This window comes from Eleutherodactylus coqui, chromosome 11 (assembly GCF_035609145.1).
Source record: "Eleutherodactylus coqui strain aEleCoq1 chromosome 11, aEleCoq1.hap1, whole genome shotgun sequence".
Classification (NCBI taxonomy): domain Eukaryota; kingdom Metazoa; phylum Chordata; class Amphibia; order Anura; family Eleutherodactylidae; genus Eleutherodactylus; species Eleutherodactylus coqui.
In genome coordinates, this window is record NC_089847.1 from 69,899,502 (window position 1) to 69,923,425 (window position 23,924).

General features: G+C 47.4%; 1 protein-coding gene across 2 annotated transcripts in view; it reads right to left on the reverse strand.

Moving 5' to 3' along the window:
- Positions 1–23,924, reverse strand: part of LOC136581880 (acylphosphatase-2-like) — an 84,625-nt gene that overhangs the window by 54,087 nt on the left and 6,614 nt on the right. The window lies entirely within an intron of this gene.

Sequence of the window (23,924 nt, forward strand, 5' to 3'; positions counted from 1 at the left end):
TTTAAAGCAACATTGAATCTTAATTCTTATTTCTGATAACTTAAGAATATAAAATAGCTTAAGAAATGTCATATCAATGTTATATTCCTAACTATTTTTTGTCAAACATTAACAATGCTAACATATGCCATTTATAACTTATGTACTGCTCTTATTGTGTTTGTGCTTGTACCCTTTAATCTCAAAAAAGGTTGCGGACTATATTATGTGCCATATACAATTAATTTTTATCATTGGAGCCATAAGGACTGGAGTCTGAGATACTGTAAGTCCCTGAAAGTCCGCAACCCCTGTCCTACCTACTTGCACCCCTGGGCTAAGCCCTAGGGCCACAACTGGACGACGGTCCCTACACTCGCTAGTGAAGATGGACACAAAAACTGACAAACAGATAAGACACTGAAACAAACAACACGAAGGCAAATCAGACTATCCGGGTCGGCAACGGGGGGGGGGGGGGGGTACGCGGTACAAAAGGGTCAGGCAAAGGCAAGTCGGGTCAGAAAGCAGAGAGTCAAATTGAGAGTCAAAATACAGAAAAAGACGTGGGTGCTGCTGGAAGACCAAACTAACACTGGCAAGGATATGAGCACACAGACACGCTTAAATGCTGTCAGAGCTCCCGCCCTAATAGCTGACTGGGGCAAGGAGTCTGACAGCAGATTACACACAGCTGCGCTGGGGAACCCGCCCCTAGCCCTGCAGGACAGGCGGAGATAGACGCGAGCCTGGTTTCCATGGTGCTGAGAACCTGGCGGTGAGGAGGAGCATGGCGGACAGGGGAGGTAACCAGGAAGGTGGCTCCCCTGCACTGCACGGCAGGCGCCTGGGTGACAGGACCGGCGGTGCATGCGCGGAGGATCCGTGAGCTGCCAGACCTGACAGTACCTCCCCTTCTATGAGGGACACCGGACCCCCACGACCCAGAGTGGGCTTGAGAGGAAAGGACCTGTGGAAGCGTCGAACTAACCGTGGCGCATGCACATCCCGAGCGGGAATCCCTGTACGGTCCTCAGGGCCAAAATACCTGCAGTGCACCAAGTATTTTAGAGCATCTCTAACAATCAATCGCTCTACCTCGTACTCCAGTTCCCCCGTACAAGTGTAGGAGAGGGCGGGTTCTGTGTGGGCAGAACTGGGGTTACATTTTTCTTAAGCAACCCCTTGTGGAAACCATCATGAATCTTCCAAGACTGCGGAAGAGACAGTCTGTAAGCCTCAGAGATGGTGAATGGACCAACAAAACAGAGAGGACTCTAAAACGTAACCTTTAATTAACCAATTACAATTTAAAATAGTGCTGACACAGACTGACACACAAAGTACATAAAAAAGAAGATTATCTCTGAAGCTATATCTCAGAGAGTTTTTGAGTATGTAGATGCCACTATCTTTCTTTCTCGATATAGTGAAATATCAAAACAGATATCTCTCGGAGGCAACAAATGACTGTTTTTAAATGATGATACACCCCTCTTGTCGGGGTATCAGTTATCAGGGGAAACTGATGGTCCCTAAGACAAAAGCTGTTTATACTTTGGTATTGTCACCAAGAAAACTCAGTCTATATTTGGTTTGACGCGTTTTGCTCAATTCTTGAGCTCCTCAGGGACCTCTTATAAGTTTTAGGATATGCCTCTTGGGGTGTAATCCTAAGTGTTTGATAGCGAGATGGTAAGTATAGAGTTAGTCACAGGTGAGTATACATTTCGTGGACTATTCAATGTTTGCCATGTAAAGTAGTCTCATATAGTTAGTGAGACAGTGTTACATGGAGTTTACACACCCATCCCTTTCATCTACCTTAATAGCTTGCTGGCCCCTCTATATAATTACTACTTTCTATCTTCCAGTGGTAAAGTTCATAGAGATATTGCCTGATGAATTTAGGCCTCACACTGGAGAGTTTCTATGTGCTATCTACCTCCACTGATTAGATTTAGAGATGAGCGAGCATACTCGTCCGAGCTTGATGCTCGTTCGAGTATTAGGGTGCTCGAGATGCTCGCTACTCGAGACGAGCACCACGCGATACTCGTCTCGATTAAACGAGCACTGACCATTGAATTCAATGGAGCCGGCAATACAGCCGACTCCATTGAAAGCAATGGGCTGCCGGCGTACGCGGGATGAATTGTCGGGAAGGGCTTAAATATATAAGCCCTTCCCTGCAATTCATCTAGAAATGTGTAAAAATAAAAAATATATATATACTTACCTTGTCCCGGCAGAACGATGTTAGCCCATTGAATTCAATGGAGCCGCAATACAGCCGACTCCATTGAAAGCAATGGGCTGCCGGCGATCGCGGGATGAATTGTCGGGAAAGGGTTAAATATATAAGCCCTTCCCTGCAATTCATCCAGAAATGTGTAAAAATAAAAAATATATATATACTCACCTGGTGCCGGCAGACGGAGTTCAGCGCGGCAGGCTGCAGTTCTCCTGAACTGCTCTGAACAGCTGTGAGTAGTATTCAGCAGCCGGGGATTTAAAATCCCCGCCTGCTGAATAAGATGCCTCTGATTGGTCACAGCCTGACCAATCAGAGGCCAGCCCTCACTCACACCCATTCATGAATTCATGAATGGGTGAGTGAGGGCTGCCTCTGATTGGCTCAGGGGCAGCTCTCCTGCCCCTCCTGCTCTCCTGCCCCTGAGCCAATCAGAGGCAGCCCTCACTCACCCATTCATGAATTCATGAATGGGTGTGAGTGAGGGCTGGCCTCTGATTGGTCAGGCTGTGACCAATCAGAGGCATCTTATTCAGCAGGCGGGGATTTTAAATCACCGGCTGCTGAATACTACTCACAGCTGTTCAGAGCAGTTCAGGAGAACTGCAGCCTGCCGCGCTGAACTCCGTCTGCCGGCACCAGGTGAGTATATATATATTTTTTATTTTTACACATTTCTGGATGAATTGCAGGGAAGGGCTTATATATTTAACCCTTTCCCGACAATTCATCCCGCGATCGCCGGCAGCCCATTGCTTTCAATGGAGTCGGCTGTATTGACGGCTCCATTGAATTCAATGGGCTAACATCGCTCTGCCGGGACCAGGTAAGTATATATATATATTTTTTTTTTATTTTTACACATTTCTGGATGAATTGCAGGGAAGGGCTTATATATTTAACCCCTTCCCGACAATTCATCCCGCGATCGCCGGCAGCCCATTGCTTTCAATGGAGTCGGCTGTATTGACGGCTCCATTGAATTCAATGGGCTAACATCGCTCTGCCGGGACCAGGTAAGTATATATATATATATTTTTTTTATTTTTACACATTTCTGGATGAATTGCAGGGAAGGGCTTATATATTTAACCCCTTTCCGACAATTCATCCCGCGATCGCCGGCAGCCCATTGCTTTCAATGGAGTCGGCTGTATTGACGGCTCCATTGAATTCAATGGGCTAACATCGCTCTGCCGGGACCAGGTAAGTATATATATATATATTTTTTTTATTTTTACACATTTCTGGATGAATTGCAGGGAAGGGCTTATATATTTAACCCCTTTCCGACAATTCATCCCGCGATCGCCGGCAGCCCATTGCTTTCAATGGAGTCGGCTGTATTGACGGCTCCATTGAATTCAATGGGCTAACATCGCTCTGCCGGGACCAGGTAAGTATATATATATATATATATTTTTTATTTTTACACATTTCTGGATGAATTGCAGGGAAGGGCTTATATATTTAACCCCTTTCCGACAATTCATCCCGCGATCGCCGGCAGCCCATTGCTTTCAATGGAGTCGGCTGTATTGACGGCTCCATTGAATTCAATGGGCTAACATCGTTCTTCTCTGCCACAGCTGTTACAGCTGTGGCAGAGGAGAACGATCGTTATGCTGACAGTGCAGGGGGGGGGTCTCACTCTTGCCGCTATTGTGGCTTAATAGTGGGACCTGGGAACTTGAGATACAGCCCAAAATGTAGCTCCTCGCCTTCCCTATTCGTTTCTGTGTCGTTTTCATCACTTTCTTGTGTTTTGCAGATTTTCACAAATGAAAACCTTAGCGAGCATCGGCGATATACAAAAATGCTCGAGTCACCCATTGACTTCAATGGGGTTCGTTACTCGAAACGAACTCTCGAGCATCACTGAAAGTTCGACTCGAGTAACGAGCACCCGAGCATTTTGGTGCTCGCTCATCTCTAATTAGATTCTATTAGTGCATATTCCTAATGGAGTTTTAATTGCAGGATAGATATCCTAAAAGATCGCACTAAGTAGCAAGTAGATCCAAAATAATAAAAGGAGAGAGCAACAGCAAGCCAACCACCCTGATAGTAGGTGATTGGTATCAATGAGCAAAGTGAAAGGAGCTCTCTTAAATAGGAGCTAAAGTGCCCGCCTAAGAAGGGGTGTGTGTATACAAACTCCAATCAGTATGCAGGGCTTGACTGTTGTAGGAAGTGTTACCATGGCAACCTACAATGCTATCCTATGCTGATGATTAACTCACGACAGTCATGATTGTTTTAAAGTGGATCAATCATTCCCTTAGGCCGCCTGCAGACGAGCGGGTCGGATCCGGCGGCGAGAATTCTCGCCGCGAGACCCGACCCGAGCGCCTGCAGAGACGAGCACGTACTCACCTGCGTCCGGCGGCCCAGGCTCTTTCATGTGCCGGCTGCTGGGCAGCCGGCGCATGCGCAGACCGGAGCCAGTGGCCGGGTGAGTGACGTTTCTGTGCGAGGCTCTGCGAGCCCCGCACAAAAATAGGACATGCCGCGGTTTGTTTGCCGCGCAAGATTTCGCGCGGCCAAACCGCGGCCGTCTGCATAGGAGTGCGCATTGTAATGCACTCCTATGCAGGCTTTCAGTGGCGGAATCCCGTGGGATTTCCGCCCGTGTGCAGGCGGCCTTAGTCATAGAGAATGTACTGTTTAGTCATACTTCATCCGAATGCATCATAATAGATGCCTTGTACTTCTAAATCCGTTGTTCAGTAGAGCCTATAGGGGCCGCCGCCCCCAAAGGAGGACGTCATTGGTGATGCGTTCAGTTCCGCCCATAGGTGGTGGCGTCAATAGGATACAGCACTGTTGCGTCTGCCAATATCTGTGCAGGCGTACTGATGTATTAGTTTGGAACGCAGCGTCGGCCCGTTTACGCCGTCGCTGTGTCCTCACGTTGGTCGACGTCATCAGCGTGCCCGAGCATACACTGTGGAGCTGATTCACTCTGTAGAGGGACCTCTCCACACGCAGGCGCACTGGTGTGTACTTTGGAACGCAGCGTCAGCATGTTCCCATCGTCACTGCGTCATCTCGTACTCGTTATCGGCACATCTTGGGCATGCGTGATAGATCACAGATCCAATCCGGCAGGGACGCATGCGTCTGGGCATGTAACCCAGGCTCAATAGAGGCATAGTATTACCCCATGTATCAATGGTGCATTAAGCCCACTTAGTATACATTGGTGGCAACGCACTATCAGTACTTAATACTCTATTACTAAATGTTTCCTGTACATGTTAATACATCAGAATTCTCCTCACATATGTATTAAGTGAATATTAGTAGGATGGAGAATACTTGATGAGGTTTATGCATAAGAAAGAGATGATGATCCACATAGTTGGAACAGTGGTGTATCAGATCAAAGTGTAAGGATAATTTGGATGATGATGATGGTACCCAATTTATATTGGGAGAAGAACGGTCCTTTATGAGTGGTCTCTTCAAATAAAGCAGTTGAATGACAAGTTTTCATTGAGTCCAGTCGGATGAGTTGAATTAAATCTGTAGATCCAACTAGCTTCTTTTTGAAGGAGTCTTCTATCAATATTACCTTTACGACCAAAGGTGCGGATAGTTTCAATTCCTTGGAATTTTAGTTGAGTCTCATCCCCCTGATGTTTATCCCACATGTGGTTCGCGACCGGAGTTTTCTCTTTTCTTCTTATTGTGCCAATGTGTCCCAAAATACGTCGGCGAAATTGTTGTACCGTCTTATCGACGTAATTTAGTGGGCAACTGCAGGTTGCTAAGTATACGGCATTTGTACTTCTGCAATTGATGAACTCACGATTTGTGTATATTTTAGATGTTGATACACATCTAAAAGAGGAGTTCTTCAATATAAAAGGGCAAGCCATGCAGTTGGAGCACGGGTACGTACCAGTGAAGTATTGATCGAAGAAGAGAGTACTGCTCTTGAAAAAAATCAAAAAATATTGGATGAACTATTGGAAAAAGTTCAGGCCCATACCTCTGACCCTGACTTCGCCACTAAGGAAAAAACTCTACAACAAAATATCGAAAAAATATGCGTCGGTCATTAAAGAGAGGAAACACTCTCAGTTTAATAGAGACATGTTGGATTTCAAGGAAAACCGCGCATATCCGCTGGTCCACAATAGATTCGAAACCGATATTAGCTCTTCAGATGTTGAACAATCTGATGGGGAATTTAGAGACAGGAATGAATATCGTGGCAGACGGAGTAGAGGACGTGGATTTCAGAGAAGTAGAGGCAGAGGTAGATACACTAGTGGGATTAACAACAATTTTTTAGGCCAGCAATCGAACCCTTATTCATTAAGAGATCGAAAAGACCCACAGTAAAAATCACCAGGGAAAAAGAGAGGCCCTACTCCAAAAATACTGGGGTAGAGCCAACACAGGACAAACTGTCAGTTGTGAATCTCTCTCAGAGACCACTTTCTGATGATGAAATCTGCGTGTTGGAGAGGGGGCTGTCCTTCGTCCCGGCGGCGCGGTTTGACCGCTTCGCCTGGGCGAAGGACATCTCCCTCTTCACGCGCAAGCTGAGGTGGAAAAAATACTTTGACCAACTGGATAGAACACAAGCATCAGAACTTGGTGCAACTCTTCACTGTTAGGACTCTAAAACGTAAATATTGATAGAAGACTCCTCCAAAAAGAAGCTAGTTGGATCTACAGATTTAATTCAACTCATCCGACTGGACTCAATGAAAACTTGTCATTCAACTGCTTTATTTGAAGAGACCACTCATAAAGGACCGTTCTTCTCCCAATATAAATTGGGTACCATCATCATCATCCAAATTATCCTTACACTTTGATCTGATACACCACTGTTCCAACTATGTGGATCATCATCTCTTTCTTATGCATAAACCTCATCAAGTATTCTCCATCCTACTAATATTCACTTACTACATATGTGAGGAGAATTCTGATGTATTAACATGTACAGGAAACATTTAGTAATAGAGTATTAAGTACTGATAGTGCGTTGCCACCAATGTATACTACGTGGGCTTAATGCGCCATTGATACATGGGGTAATACTATGCCTCTATTGAGCCCGGGTTACATGCCCAGACGCATGTGTCCCTGCCGGATTGGATCTGTGATCTATCACGCATGCCCAAGATGTGCCGATAACGAGTACAACGAGATGACGCAGTGACAATGGGAACGTGCTGACGCTGCGTTCCAAAGTACACACCAGTGCGCCTGCGTGTGGAGAGGTCCCTCTACAGAGTGAATCGGCTCCACAGCGTATGCTCGCGCATGCTGATGACGTCGACCAACGTGAGGACGCAGCGACGGCGTAAACGGGCCGACGCTGCGTTCCAAACTAATACATCAGTACTCCTGCGCAGATATTGGCAGATGCAACAGTGCTGTATCCTATTGACGCCACCACCTATGGGCGGAACTGAACGCGTCACCAATGACGTCCTCCTTTGGGGGTGGCGGCCCCTATAGGCTCTACTGAACAACGGATTTAGAAGTACAAGGCATCTATTATGATGCATTCGGAGGAGGTATGACTAAACAGTACATTCTTTATGACTAAGGGAATGATTGATCCACTTTAAAACAATCATGACTGTCGTGAGTTAATCATCAGCGTAGGATAGCATTGTAGGTTGCCATGGTAACACTTCCTACAACAGTCAAGCCCTGCATACTGATTGGAGTTTGTATACACACACCCCTTCTTAGGCGGGCACTTTAGCTCCTATTTAAGAGAGCTCCTTTCACTTTGCTCATTGATACCAATCACCTACCATCAGGGTGGTTGGCTTGCTGTTGCTCTCTCCTTTTATTATTTTGGATCTACTTGCTACTTAGTGCGATCTTTTAGGATATCTATCCTGCAATTAAAACTCCATTAGGAATATGCACTAATAGAATCTAATCAGTGGAGGTAGATAGCACATAGAAACTCTCCAGTGTGAGGCCTAAATTCATCAGGCAATATCTCTATGAACTTTACCACTGGAAGATAGAAAGTAGTAATTATATAGAGGGGCCAGCAAGCTATTAAGGTAGATGAAAGGGATGGGTGTGTAAACTCCATGTAACACTGTCTCACTAACTATATGAGACTACTTTACATGGCAAACATTGAATAGTCCACGAAATGTATACTCACCTGTGACTAACTCTATACTTACCATCTCGCCATCAAACACTTAGGATTACACCCCAAGAGGCATATCCTAAAACTTATAAGAGGTCCCTGAGGAGCTCAAGAATTGAACAAAACGCGTCAAACCAAATATAGACTGAGTTTTCTTGGTGACAATACCAAAGTATAAACAGCTTTTGTCTTGGGGACCATCAGTTTCCCCTGATAACTGATACCCCGACAAGAGGGGTGTATCATCATTTAAAAACAGTCATTTGTTGCCTCCGAGAGATATCTGTTTTGATATTTCACTACATCGAGAAAGAAAGATAGTGGCATCTACATACTCAAAAACTCTCTGAGATATAGCTTCAGAGATAATCTTTTTTATGTACTTTGTGTGTCAGTCTGTGTCAGCACTATTTTAAATTGTAATTGGTTAATTAAAGGTTACGTTTTAGAGTCCTAACAGTGAAGAGTTGCACAAAATATTTTGGACTTTATTTGCCCCGGTGAAAATTTGAACCAAACAGAGAGCCAACTTTAAGGACGGAACCTTAAGTTTCTAATTTTTTGAGGCAAGTAACACCTGCTCCCCAACCATGAAGGGTGCAGAGATCATGCGTCTTTTATTACCCTGACCAAGAAGTCTTCCCTGGGAACCCTGAAGGTTCTTACGAACCTGGGCCCAAACTGTGCACAATTCATCGATAGCTGAATTCGCAGATGGCGTGTTGAAACTGAGGGGGGCAGAGAAAGAAAACCGGGGATGGAACCCATAATTACAAAAGAACGTCGAGACCTGAGATGACGAACTTACATGACTGTATATGGCAAATTCAGCGAGAGGTAGAAAGTTAACCCCACTGATATTGATTATCAGAAACAAACAGTCATAGGTATTGAATTAATTCTTGATTCTTTCTCTCGGTTTTTCCTGTTCGACTCGGGATGAAAAGCCGACAAAAAGGATAAATTAAAGGGGTTGTCTCGCGAAAGCAAGTGGGGTTAAGCACTTCTGTATGGCCATATTAATGCACTTTGTAATATACATTGTGCATTAAATATGAGCCATACAGAAGTTATTCACTTACCCACTCCATTGCTGGCGTCCCCGTCTCCATGGCTCTGTCTAATTTCAGCGTCTAATCGCCCGATTAGACGCGCTTGTGCAGAAGGGTCTTCTCCCTTCTGGTCGGTCCGGGCACGAGCGGCGTTCTGGCCCCGCCCCCTTCTACGCATCATCACGTATCTCCACCCCGTCACGTGTGCCGATTCCAGCCAATCAGGAGGCTGGAATCGGCAATGGACCGCACAGAGCCCACGGTGCACCATGGGAGAAGACCCGCGGTGCATCGTGGGTGAAGATCCCAGCGGCCATCTTGGAGGAAAAGAAGGAAGAAGTTGCAGAGAGGGGATTCGGGTAAGTAAAATTTTTTTTTTTAAATTTCAACACATCCCTTGGGTTTGTCCTGCGCTGAACGGGGGCCTATGCAAAAAAAAAAAAAAAAAGTTTCGGCGTGGGACAACCCCTTTAACATTCAAGTTCCTGCAGAAAGCTCGCCAGAAGTGAGCGACAAACTGTACTCCTCTATCTGAGACCACATCCTCAGGAATCCCATGCAACCGAACCACCTCTTTGATAAACATCTCAGATAATAATTTGGTGTTTGTTAGCTTGCCCAGAGGAACGAAATGTGACATCTTAGAGAACTAATCCACGATGACCCAAATGACCGTATTCCCCTGTGACAGTGGCAAATCAGTTATGAAGTCCATAGACAGGTGTGACCAGGGCCTGGACAGAATGGGCAAGGAAAGAAGAGGCCCCTCAGGACGTCTCCTGACACTCTTCACCGGGGGCACACAAGCAGTGACAAATGTTCGAACGTCTCTAGCCATAACAGGCCACCAATAGATTCTGGAAAGTAGTTCCTGAGTTCCCCGGATACCGGGGTGACCAGTTAGGACAGAGGCATGCGTCTCTTCTAACACTTTCAACCTCAAACGTAAAGGAACAAACAGTTGGCCTTCCAGAAGAGCTTCAGGGGCAGACTGCTGCGCAGCCTGAATCAGAGGTAAAAGGTCAGAGGAGGCAGTGGCGAGAACCACCCCAGGGGAGAGGATAGTCTCCGGCTCAGACTCAGGAGGCTCCAGAGTCCCAAAACTCCTAGATAAGGCATCAGCCTTAACGTTCTTCGAGCCGGGTTGTTAGGTAACTAGAAAGTTAAAACACTAAAAGAATAAGACCCAACGAGCTTGCAGAGCATTCAACCTCTTAGCTAAATCTAAATAAATACGGTTCCTATGGTCTGTGAGTACCATGACCTGATGACATGCCCCCCCAAAAATGCCTCCACTTCTCAAAAGCCCACTTAATAGCAAGTAACTCCCAGTTACCTATATCGTAGTTCCGTTCCATAGAGGAAAACATTCTAGAAAAATAGCCACATTATCTTGAGTGTGGAGGGGCCTTGAGAAAGTACCACTCCTACTCCAAACTCGGAGGCATCCACTTCTACCACAAACGGACAGGAAAGGTCTAGTTGAAGAAAAGGCAGCCTTAAGGGTAGCAAAGGCCGCAAGCGCATCAGAGGACCAGGTACTCACATCCGCCCCCTTCGTGGTGAGATCCGTTAAATGCTTAGCCACCACATTAAAGTTCTTAATGAAATTGCAATAATAATTAGCAAACCCCAGGAAGTGTTGCAGAGCCTTTAAGGTGACTTGTTGGGCCCACTTTGTGATGGCTTTCACCTTTCTAGGATCCATCTGGATATCCCATGGTGTATTGACGTACCCTAAGAACGATATTTTCTGCACACCGAACACACATTTCTCAATCTGTGCGAATAACTTGTTAGCCCCGAGTTGAGTTAGTACTGTCTGAACATGTGCATGGTTTGTCTCCCAGTTGGAGGAGAAAAATCAAAATATCATCCAGGTACACTACGACGAACACGCCCATAATATCCTGAAAGATGGAATTCACGTACCCTTGGAAAATGGAAGGGGCGTAACACAACCCAAAGGGCATAGCAAGGTACTCAAAGTGGCTGAGAGGTGTATGCTGTCATCCACTCATCCCCCTCCCGAATACGAATGAGATGTGCAGGACACAGTGTGTAAGGCTCGTACCGTAAACCTTAGCTCTGGGGTAGCCAGATTAAAAAGGCCTGCCTGCAAAGGAGTGGAGTCCACCCCAGAGATCAGAATAGAAGGGTGTAAACTCCAGATTTGTCTAAACTCCTGCCCATCGTGCACTTTTCATGCACTATTCCTTCATCTCTGACTTCAAGCCAGTCTGAAGTCAGCGATGAGCCTTATCAGCGCCGCATGCTGAGTTCTCAGCGGGATAGTGCTAATAGTATTCTCTCAGCTGCTATCCCGCTCGGAGTTCTCAGTGGGATACTGCTGACAGCTCCTAGAACAAAGCAGCTGTATGCAGATAACAGCGCTCCTGCTGTCATCTGCATACAGCAGGAGCCTTCATTTATATGCTAATGAACTCTTAAGTAGCTAATTAGCTACCTAAGAGTTTATGCAAAGTGATCGCTCAAAACTATAACTCAAACTGACATTTGAGCGAATTTTGAGCGATTATCTTTCAGTGTAAATGGGCCTTTAGACAGAGGGAGGCATTGCCTCTGCCACCCTATCTGCTCCCAGTCGCTGACAGTTTTGAGCGATCATTCTTGTACAGTCTATAGTAGCTGTGACCTACCAGCAGGACAAGAGCTCAAAGAATCTTATCAGTGCTGCCGACTGTGATAACAGCCTGCATCGCTGATAAGAGTTCATAGCTCAATTCAAGAAAACTAGAATTGAGTGAGGGACGACTCATGCATGAAAACTGCACAATGTCTGCGCATTTAGACGCAACGATTTACGCTTAAAAGACGGCTTTGAGCGAATTTTGAGTGAGCATTGTTGGGTCTAAATGGGCCTTTATGGCACCCAGGAGCCCCCAGGTTAGTACTCCTTTTATGCATTATTCAAGTCTCCTATTGGAAAAAATAAAAAAAGTCAATACAAATTTCAAAAGCAAACCAAAAACTAAATTTTTTTTCTATTTATTACATGAAAAATATAAGTAACTAAAAACATAACTGGTATCTCCGCATTCATAACAATTTGAATTGTTAAAAGTCATTTATTTTATATGGCTTTGGGTTCTGCTCGCCCAAAACTATATAAAATAAATATATTCACAGGGCCGATGTGGCATCTGACTAGTAACATCATCCAGTCAGAATTGGCTGCAAGGGTCACGTGGTTAAACAAATCACAAGGCCACTGCAGCACTTGTAAACAGAAAACCAGTGGACTGGGAATGCACAGCGGGGGAGCATTGTGACAGTGAAGGTATTTTTCTTTTTTCTGTAGGTTGCATCCCCTCACTGTCACCAATGACCTCACTGCAGAACTAGTTGCCAAATATATATAAGTTGGCTAATATTACCTTGTTTAGCTGTTCCTATCTATCTAAATATCCCTGGAGTCCTTCTCTTCAGGTGGGTCATGGGATTTCATCATGACCATCTAAGAGTTAGGGCTCCTACCTACTTGCGTTTTTTTAACGCTGCGATATTGGTGTGTTTTTTTTAACGTGATTGTTAAAAACGCATTGCAAGTTGGTGCTTTGCAATTTTTGTGTGATGCGTTTTTAACATTAGAAAGTCCCATTGACAATTACGTTAAAAAAAAAAAGCAGCGATATCGCAGCGTTAAAAAAAAATGCAAGTGGGTAGGAGCCCTTACGTGACTTTGTTCCCTCTAAGGGCTCCTACGCACTTGCGTTTTTTTAACGCTGCGATATCGCTGCATTTTTTTAATGCAAATGTCAATGGACTTTCTAATGTTAAAAATGCATTGCACAAAAATCACAAAGCACAAATTTGTGATGTATTCTTAGCATTAGAAAGTCCCATTGACAGTCACGTTAAAAAATGCAGTGATATTGCAGTGTTAAAAAAACGCGGGTAGGAGCCCTTAAGAAGTGATTTTTTTTCTATCAGCATAACTACTGGTTTATGATATTGCATGGACTGGGCTCTTCATGGGGTGTCTGTGGGGGAAACAACTTTTTGAATTTATTGAAACTAGAGATGAGCGAGCGCACTCGTCTGAGCTTGATGCTCGTTCGAGCATTAGGGTGTTCGAGATGCTCGTTACTCGTGACGAGCACCACGTGGCACTCGACTCCATTACATTTTCTTCCCTGAGAAATTTGCGCCCTTTTCTGGACAATAGAAACACAGGGAAGGCATTACAACTTCCTCCTGTGACGTTCCAGCCCTATCCCAACCCCCTGCAGTGAGTGGCTGGCGAGATCAAGTGACCCCCGAGTATTTAAATCAGCCCCGCCTGCGGCTCGCCACAGACACGCTAAGAGAGATCAGGGACAGTGCTGCTGCTGCTATAGGGACAGTGTTAGCGTCTTCAAGAACCACAACGGTCCTTCTTAGGGCCACAGCTCACCTAGTGCATTACTGTTGTGGCTGCTGTGAGCAGTTTTGCACATTTTTTTTTAATGTATATCGGGCGTGCAGCCTATGGCGTTCTCAGGCTGCAGTCTGTACTTGAGTATAGGTCCGGCAGGGACAGTGGTAGTGTAGAATCCTGTCTACAAGAACCCCAACGGTTCTTCTTAGGGCAACCTGTGACCGTGTGCATTTAACTCCGTGGTTGCTGGGAGTTCTAGTACCTCTGTATTACACAGCAGAGCCTGCGTGCAGCCATCATTTAAACATTTTTCTGTCCGCACTTTGCGTTGCGTCAGTTCAGTCTGCCTCTAAGTTTACACCGCTCTGTCTCTGCTCGATTCTTAATCCAGCATGCTGAGGGGTAGGGGTAGGGGCAGAGGACGTGGACGCGGTCGAGGACGCGGAGTCCCAAGTGAGGGTGTGGGCATAGGACGAGTTCCTGGTCCAGGTGAATTGCAGCCGGCTGCTGCAGGAGTGGGAGAGAGGACAGTTATTGGGGTCCCCAGCTTCATATCGCAATTTTTGGGTCCACGTCGTAGACCTTTATTAAAAAATGAGCAGTGTGAGCAGGTCCTGTCGTGGATGGCAGAAAGTGCATCCAGCAATCTATCGACCACCCAGTCTTCTACGCCATCCACTGCTGCAACTCTGAATCCTCTGGCTGCTGCTCCTCCTTCCTCCCAGCCTCCTCACTCCATGAAAATGACACATTCTGAGGAGCAGGCAGACTCCCAGGAACTGTTCTCGGGCCCCTGCCCAGATTGGGCAACAATGGTTCCTCTCCCACCGGAGGAGTCTGTCGTGACCGATGCCCAACCTTTGGAAAGTTCCCGGGGTCCGGGGGATGAGGCTGGGGACTTCCGGCAACTGTCTCAAGAGCTTTCAGTGGGTGAGGAGGACGATGACGATGAGACACAGTTGTCTATTAGTGAGGTAGTAGTAAGGGCAGTAAGTCTGAGGGAGGAAGGCACAGAGGATTCGGAGGAAGGGCCGCTGGCCGATGAGGTGACTGACCCCACCTGGTGTGATAAGCCAACTGCGGACAGGTCTTCAGAGGGGGAGGCAATTGCAGCCGCAGGACAGGTTGGAAGAGGCAGTGGGGTGGCCAGGGGTAGAGGCAGGGCAAGAGCGAATAATCCACCAGCTGTTTCCCAGAGCACCCCCTCGCGCCAAGCCACCGTGCAGAGGCCAAGGTGCTCTAAGGTGTGGCAGTTTTTCACTGAGACGGCGGATGACCGATGAACAATGGTGTGCAACCTTTGTCGCGCCAAGATCAGCCGGGGAGCCACCACCAGCAGCCTCACCACCACCAGTATGCGCAGGCATATGATGGCCAAGCACCCCACAAGGTGGGACGAAGGCCGTTCACCGCCTCCAGCTTGCGCCACTGTCTCTCCGCCTGTGCCCCAACCTGCCACTGAGATCCAACCCACCTCTCACGACACAGGCACGACCATCTCCTGGCCTGCACCCACACCCTCACCTCCGCTGTCCTCAGCCCCATCCAGCTGTCGCTAAGAGAATCGTTGGAGCGAAAGCGCAAATACGCCGCACGCTCAAGCTTTAAATGTCCACATTGCCAAATTGATCAGCCTGGAGATGCTCCCCTACAGGCTGGTGGAAACTGAGGCGTTCAAAAACATGATGGCGGCGGCAGCCCCGTGCTACTCTGTCCCCAGTCGCCACTATTTTTCACGGTGTGCCGTCCCAGCCCTGCACGACCACGTCTCACGCAACATCGTATGCGCCCTCACCAACTCGGTTACTGGCAAGGTCCACTTAACAACGGACACGTGGACAAGCACAGGCGGGCAGGGCCACTATATCTACCTGACGGCAGATTGGGTGAATTTAGCGGAGGCTGGGACAGAGTCAGAGCCTGGGACCGCTCATGTACTACCCACCTCCAGAATTGCGGGCCCCAGATCGGTGCTGGTATCTACGGCGGTGTATGGCACCTCCACTAAACCTTCCTCCTCCTCCTCCAACGCAACCTCTACCTCGCAATCAAGACTTGTCAGTAGCAGCACGTCGCCAGCAGTCGGTGTCACGCTGTGCGACAGCACAGTGGTGGGCAAGCGTCAGCAGGCCGTGCTGAAACTACTCAGCTTAGGAGAGAAGAGTCACACGGCACACGAACTGTTGCATGGTCTGACAGAGCAGACCGACCGCTGGCTTTCGCCACTGAGCCTTCAACCGGGCATGGTCGTGTGTGACAACGGCCGTAACCTGGTGGCGGCTCTGCAGCTCGGCAGCCTCACGCACGTGCCATGCCTGGCCCACGTATTTAATTTGGTGGTTCAGCAATTTCTGAGGGCTACCCACACTTGTCAGACCTCCTCGGCAAGGTGCGCCGGGTCAACGCACATTTCCGCAAGTCCAACACGGACGCTGCCACCCTGCGCACCCTGCAACATCGGTTTAATCTGCCAGTGCACCGACTGCTTTGCGATGTGCCCACACGGTGGAACCTGGTGGCGGCTCTGCAGCTCGGCAGCCTCACGCACGTGCCATGCCTGGCCCACGTATTTAATTTGGTGGTTCAGCAGTTTCTGAGGGCTACCCACACTTGTCAGACCTCCTCGGCAAGGTGCGCCGGGTCAACGCACATTTCCGCAAGTCCAACACGGACGCTGCCACCCTGCGCACCCTGCAACATCGGTTTAATCTGCCAGTGCACCGACTGCTGTGCGATGTGCCCACACGGTGGAACTCTACGCTTAACATGTTGTCCCGGCTGTATGAGCAGCGTAGAGCTATAGTGGAATACCAACTCCAACATGGGCGGCGAAGTGGGAGTCAGCCTCCTCAATTCTTTACAGAGGAGTGGGCCTGGATGGCAGATATCTGCCAGGTCCTTGGAAACTTTGAGGAGTCCATCCTGATGGTGAGCGGCGATGCTGCAATCATTAGCGTCACCATTCCCCTGCTATGCCTCTTGAGAAGTGCCCTGCAAAGCATAAAGGCTGACACTTTGCGGGCGGAAATGGAGGCGGGAGAAGACAGTATGTCGCTGGATAGTCAGAGCACCCTTATGTCTATATCTCAGCACATGGAGGAGGAGGGGGAGGAGCCTAAGGAGGAAGAGACAGCTGGGCCGACTGCAGAGGGTACCCATGCTGCTTGCCTCTCATCCATTCAGCGTGTATTGCCTGAGGAGGAGGAGGAGGATCCTGAAAGTGATCTTCCTAGTGAGGACAGCCATATGTTGCGTACAGGTACCCTGGCACACATGGCTGACTTTATGTTAGCATGCCTTTCTCGTGACCCTTGCGTTAGACGCATTCTGGCCACTACGGATTACTGGATGTACACACCGCTTGACCCACGGTATAAGGAGAACCTTTCCACTCTCATTCCCGAAGAGGAAAGGGGTTTGAGAGTGATGCAATACCACAGGGCCCTTGTGGACAAACTGATGGTAAACTTCCCATCTGACAGCGCTAGTGGCAGAAGGCGCAGTTCCGAGGGCCAAGTAGAAGGGGAGGCGCGGAGATCAGGCAGCATGTTCAGCGCAGGCAGGGGAACACTCTCCAAGGCCTTTGCCAGCTTTATGGCTCCCCAGCAAGTCTGTCTCACACCTCCCCAGTCCAAGCTGAGTCAGAGGGAGCACTGTAAGAAGATGGTGAGGGAGTACGCAGCTGATCGTACCACCGTCCTCCGTGACGCCTCTGCTCCGTAGAACTACTGGGTGTCAAAGCTGGACACGTGGCCCGAACTCGTGCTGTATGCCCTGGAGGTGTTGGCTTGCCCTGCGGCTAGCGTCTTGTCAGAGAGGGTGTTTAGTGCAGCTGGGGGAATCATCACGGACAAGCGTACCCGCCTGTCAACTGACAGCGCCGACAGGCTTACCCTCATAAAGATGAACAAAGCCTGGATTTCCCCAGACTTCTCTTCTCCACCAGCGGACAGCAGCGCTACCTAAAGACCTTTGTCAATCTGTGTATGATATTCGTCCTCCTCCTCCGGCTCCTCCTCTTGAAACCTCTCATAATCACCGCGAAAGGGCAATTTTTCTGTGGGCCAAAAGGCTCATATAACTTTTCTAAATAATATTTATCTGTTTCAATTCTCATTAAAGCATTGAAACTTCCACCTGAACCAATTGTTTTTTAGACTGGGCTGCCTCCAGGCCTAGTTAAAAATTAAGCCACAGTATGCTAAGCGATTATTGGGTTTCACCTGCCCTCTGGGTTGGGCATGGGCAATTTTTCTGGGGTACATTTGTACTGTCGGTACACCAATTTTTCGGGCCCTCGCCTACAATGTAATCAAAGTAATTTTTATAGGCTTCGCCTGCACTCATGGTACACCACTGTGTCTGGGGTTGGCCTACACTTTTGCTACAGAAATGTAACTCTGTTCTGCCTACCTATACTTCTGCCACAGTAATGCTACAGGGGTCTGACTATACTTCAGCAACAGAAATGTTACTTCGGTCTGCCGATACTTCTGCTCCTGAAATGTTACCTTGGTTGGTGTATACTGTTACTACTGTAATTTTACTAATACTGGGCTCTGCTCATAATGCTTCAACGGAAATGTTACTGGGGCAGGTCTATACTGCTATAACAGAAATGTAACTAATAGTGGGCTCTGCCCATACTGCTTCTATGTTACTGTTACTGGGGTCTGACTATACTGCTACTACTGAAAGGTTACAAATACTTTGCTCTCCCTACACTGCTGCCAGGGAAATGTTTATCTGCTGCTTTGCCCATACTGCTTCTACTTTACTGTTACTGGGGTCTGACTATACTGCTACTACTGAAATGTTACAAATACTTTGCTCTCCCTACACTGCTGCCAGGGAAATGTTTATCTGCTGCTTTGCCCATACTGCTTCTACGTTACTGTTACTGGGGTCTGACTATACTGCTACTACTGAAATGTTACAAATACTTTGCTCTCCCTACACTGCTGCCAGGGAAATGTTTATCTGCTGCTTTGCCCATACTGCTTCTACGCTACTGTTACTGGGGTCTGTCTGCACTGCTGGAACTGAAATGTGAGTAAAAGAAATGAAAAAGGAGGGTGGAGCAAGACCCAGTGAGGGTAGTGGAATATTTATGGAGTACAAAGAGTTTTCAATGATTGAGTATTTTGAATGGTGGAGGTGCTGCCAACCAGATGACGCTCCACCAGTGTGGGCGTAAGTGTAGCGAAAAGGATGTGAAAAGAACTGGTATGGAGGCGCAACACTCTAAGCTACTAGGAGATGTAGATCAAAGTTCAATGTGTGATGGTGAAAGCACTTCTTTTTTATTATTTTTCAGAAATTAAAAACCAGCAATGGAATACGCGTTTCGGGGAAGAACCCCTTCGTCAGTTCGGCTGGATAGGACAACAGGATGCCTAGGGGTGACACGATTCCAAAGATGTATAGAATGTGTCGGAGGTCCTGTGTGCAGGAGGACAGGGGAGAAAAAAAATGCTTTAGCCCTGTCCTCCTGCACACAGGACCTCCGACACATTCTATACATCTTTGGAATCGTGTCACCCCTAGGCATCCTGTTGTCCTATCCAGCCGAACTGACGAAGGGGTTCTTCCCCGAAACGCGTATTCCATTGCTGGTTTTTAATTTCTGAAAAATAATAAAAAAGAAGTGCTTTCACCATCACACATTGGACTTTGATCTACATCTCCTAGTAGCTTAGAGTGTTGCGCCTCCATACCAGTTCTTTTCACATCCTTTTCGGAACTGAAATGTGACTGGGCATGTCGCAACTGCTACTACTGAAATGTTACTGGGGTCTGTCAATACTGCTGGAACTGAAATGTTACTGGGGTCTGTCTAGACTTATACTACTGAACTGTTACTGGGGTCTGTCTATACCGATACTACTGAAATGTTACTGGGGTCTGTGTATACTGCTGCAAATGAAATGTTAGTGGGGTCTGTCGTCACTGCTTCCAATGAAATGTTACAGGGGTTTGTGCATACTCTTACCGCTGAAATGTTACTAATTCTCGGCTCTGCCTATACTGCTGCTACTGCAATGTTACAGGGTAGTGGAAACGGAGGCTTCCCAAAGACATGATGGTGGCGAGGCCGCGCTACTAGGTTCCCCAGGCGCGACAACTTTTCAGCGACGCAGTCACTGGGAAGGTGCATATAACCACGGACACGGGGACAGGAGACGTACTGCCTCAAAAACTTCCCCGTCCTCCTCCTCCAACAATGAAAACATTCTTGGCAAATGCTTTCGCAGTGGTCCGTCTGGCGGCAGTCCAAGAATTTCACCTTAAACGACACAATAAGAAAGACCCCCACCACGGCCCACTTAATCCTGGCCACATTCCGAAAACCAACGGAATAAAACCACGCTAATAGGTCCACAGTTGCGACCACTATCCCACCAACGCAGTTACTGGTAAGGTGCATATAACCAAGGACACGGGGACAGGACATGTACTGCCTCAAAAACATCCCCGTCCTCCTACAACAATGAAAACATTCTTGGCCAAAGCCCACCTGTATTTAATCTGACGTTAGCTCTGCTGTCCAGGGCACTGCAATGGGATCTATTTATGTACCGCCGGTGGGTTCCAGGGAGCCACCCATGCTGTGGGTCCACAGGGACTTCACATTAGGGATTTGTACCTGCCTGTGTCTATGTATTAAAAACCCAGGTCAGGCTGCGGCATGCAGTGTGGGCCAAAGCCCACCTGCACTTAATCTGACACTACCTCAGCTGTGCTGGGCACTGCAATGGGATTTATTTATGTACCGCCGGTGGCTTCCTGGGGCCCACCCATGCTGTCGGTCCACACAGAGTTGTAACTGCATGTGTCTACTTATAAAGAACCCCAGTCTGACTGGGGCATGCAGTGTGGGCCAAAGCCCACCTGTATTTAATCTGACGTTACCTCAGCTGTGCTGGGCAATGCAATGGGATTTATTTATGTACCGCCGGTGGCTTCCTGGGACCCACCCATGCTGTGGGACCACACGGACTTCACATTAGGGAGTTGTACCTGCCTGTGTATACTTATAAAAAACCCCAGTCTGACTGGGTGGCATGAGGGCAGCTGAAGGCTGCGCAGGGACACTTTGGTGTGCGCTGTGGACACTGGGTCGTGCGGGGGTGGGGGTGGGGGGTGGGCAGCATTTAACCCAGGAGAAGAGGCAGCAGTGTGTCCCGCAGGCAGTGCTTGTGCTAAGTTGGAGGTAGTGTGGTGCTTAGATAAGGTGTGGCTTACTAATGAGGGTTTGTCCGAAGTAAAAATTGTTACGCACTCTTGCCGCTATTTTGGCTTAATAGTGGGACCTGGGAACCTGAAATGCAGTCCAACATGTTGCCCCTCGCCTGCCCTATCCGTTTCTGTGTCGTTTCCATCACTTTCTTGGGTTTTGCAGATTTTCACAAATGAAAACCTTAGCGGAGCATGGGTGATATACAAAAATGCTCGAGTCGCCCATTGACTTCAATGGGGTTCATTACTCGAAACGAACCCTCGAGCATCGCGAAAAGCTCGACTCGAGCAACGAGCACCCAAGCATTTTGGTGCTCGCTCATCTCTAATTGAAACATAATAAAGCTATATAAATTTAGGATTGCTGTAGTTGTGGTAGCTCACGAAGAACAAGCCCTCATACAGGTATTTTGATGGAAAAATTTAAACGTTATGGCTCTAGGAATGTGATGATGAAAAAAACCAAAAAATTAGTTGGTCTTTAGGCTGGGTTCACACTGGGCAGATTCCCGTCGGAAATCTCGCGGTTTGGCCGCAGCAAAAACCGCGAGATTTCCGCCGGGAGAACCGCCGCGGTTTAAGCCGCGGCGGCTTTGAAGCGGCCCGGCTGCTCTCTTTTCTGTTGCGGCCAGCGCTCCATAGAGGAGAGCGCGGACGCGACGAAAATAAACAAAAAAAAAAGTAAATAGACATGCTGCATCTTCTAAAACCGTGGCTGCGCTGGCCACAGCCGTGGTTTCAGCCGGATTTACCGCAGCGGATTGGCCGTCCCATGTGGACGAGGTTTCTGAGAAATCTCGTCCACATGGCTGGCTAATCCCGAGATTAGCGGCCGCGGGCAGATTTGCCGGGCCAAATGCCGCGCGGCAAAGCCGCGGCAAATCTGCCCTGTGTGAACCCAGCCTTAAAGTGAGCCTGTCACTACCAAACAGACAGAACATTGCTTGCTGGTACTGGAGTTTGTAAACATTCAATGAATAGCTGTGATTGGTTTATCGAGCGCTGGCTCTGATTGGCTGCGCCACAACACCCGAGAACGAATCAGAGCAATCACTTGCTGGAGGCGGGGGTTTACAAACTGTGTTACCAGTAAACAATGTTCTGTCAGCGCTGAGAACTGCAAGTAAGTCTGCCCGGAACTGCAGAGACCAGTGAGAGGGACCCGCACAGCACCTGCTAGGTAAGCATTGCTTTTTTTTTTTTTTTGCAATGACTGGCTGTAATTGGTTCATCGAGCGCTAGCTCTGATTGGCTCTCAAGCTCTGTGGCTCAGCCAATCGGGCAATTGCTTGCTGAAGGCGGAGTTTACAAACCTAATGGGCCAATAAATGAAAAAAAGAAAGCGTTCAAACTACTAAAGCAACAAGGCAGCGAAGAAGCGCTAAAATCATACAGGGAAAAAAAACAAAATATGCAAAGATAAGATCAAAACTGCCAAGGAGGAAGCAGAAAGACTGATCGCCAAAGAGAGCAAAAACAACCCAAAGCTATTTTTCAGCTATATTAACAGCAAAAGGATTTGCAGGGAGAGCACTGGCCCTTTAAAAGATAATGCAGGAGAGATCATTGATGATGACGGAGGGAAAGCAAATCTACTAAACAGTTTCTTCTCAAGTGTATTCACAAACGAAAAGGAAATGCCACATGAGATGCAGGGGAATAAAATGAACCCATCACAAAATATCTCATACCTAACGCAGGAGGAGGTGCGGAAGCGACTAAAGAAGACTAAAATTGATAAATCGCCGGGCCCAGATGGATTACACCCAAGGATACTAAGGGAACTAAGTGACGAGATAGCTAGGCCGCTATATCTAATATTTCTAGACACTATCAAGACCGGTGTAGTACCATTGGATTGGCGCATTGCCAACGTGGTTCCAATTTACAAAAAAGGGAGCAAAAGTGAGCCTGGTAACTACAGGCCAGTAAGTCTCACTTCAGTAACGGGAAAAATTTTCGAGGGGATTCTGAGAGACGCCATCGATGAGCACCTCAAGGAGAACAAGGGAATAACTCCTCACCAGCATGGATTCATGAAGGGTCGCTCATGTCAGACAAATCTGATCAGTTTCTACGATGAAGTAAGCTCTAAGCTGGACCAGGGAGAATCTATTGATCTCGTATATCTGGACTTCTCTAAAGCCTTTGACACCGTGCCACATAATAGGCTAATATACAAAATGAGGCAGCTCGGACTGGGCAAAAACGTGTGTAAGTTGGTTAAAAATTGGCTCAATGATAGAAAGCAGAGGGTGGTAATAAATGGTTCGTACTCTGATTGGACCACAGTCGCTAGCGGGGTGCCACAGGGTTCAGTATTAGGCCCCACTCTGTTCAACATATTTATCAATGACCTGATAGAGGGACTGCACAGCAAAATATCAATTTTTGGAGATACAAAATTATACAATATAATTAATGCAACAGAGGACAATGTGCGGCTACAAACGGACCTAGATAAGCTGGGGGCTTGGGCAGAAAAATGGCAAATGAAGTTCAATGTTGAAAAATGTAAGACTATGCACATGGGCAGGAGAAACGGATGTCACCAATATTCGATTAATGGAGTACCGCTAGGGAAAAGTGATATGGAAAAAGACCTGGGGGTACTAGTGGACTATAGACTAAACTGGAGTAACCAATGACAATCAGCTGCTGCAAAGGCAAATAAAGTTTTGGGATGCATTAAAAGAGGTATAGGGGCGAAGGACGAGAACATTATCCTTCCATTATATAAGGCACTTGTCAGGCCTCACATGGAATACTGCATACAGTTCTGGTCACCGGTGCTCAGGAAAGATGTTACGGTATTGGAGGGGGTTCAAAGAAGGGCAACTAAACTAATACATGGAATGACTGGACTGGAAT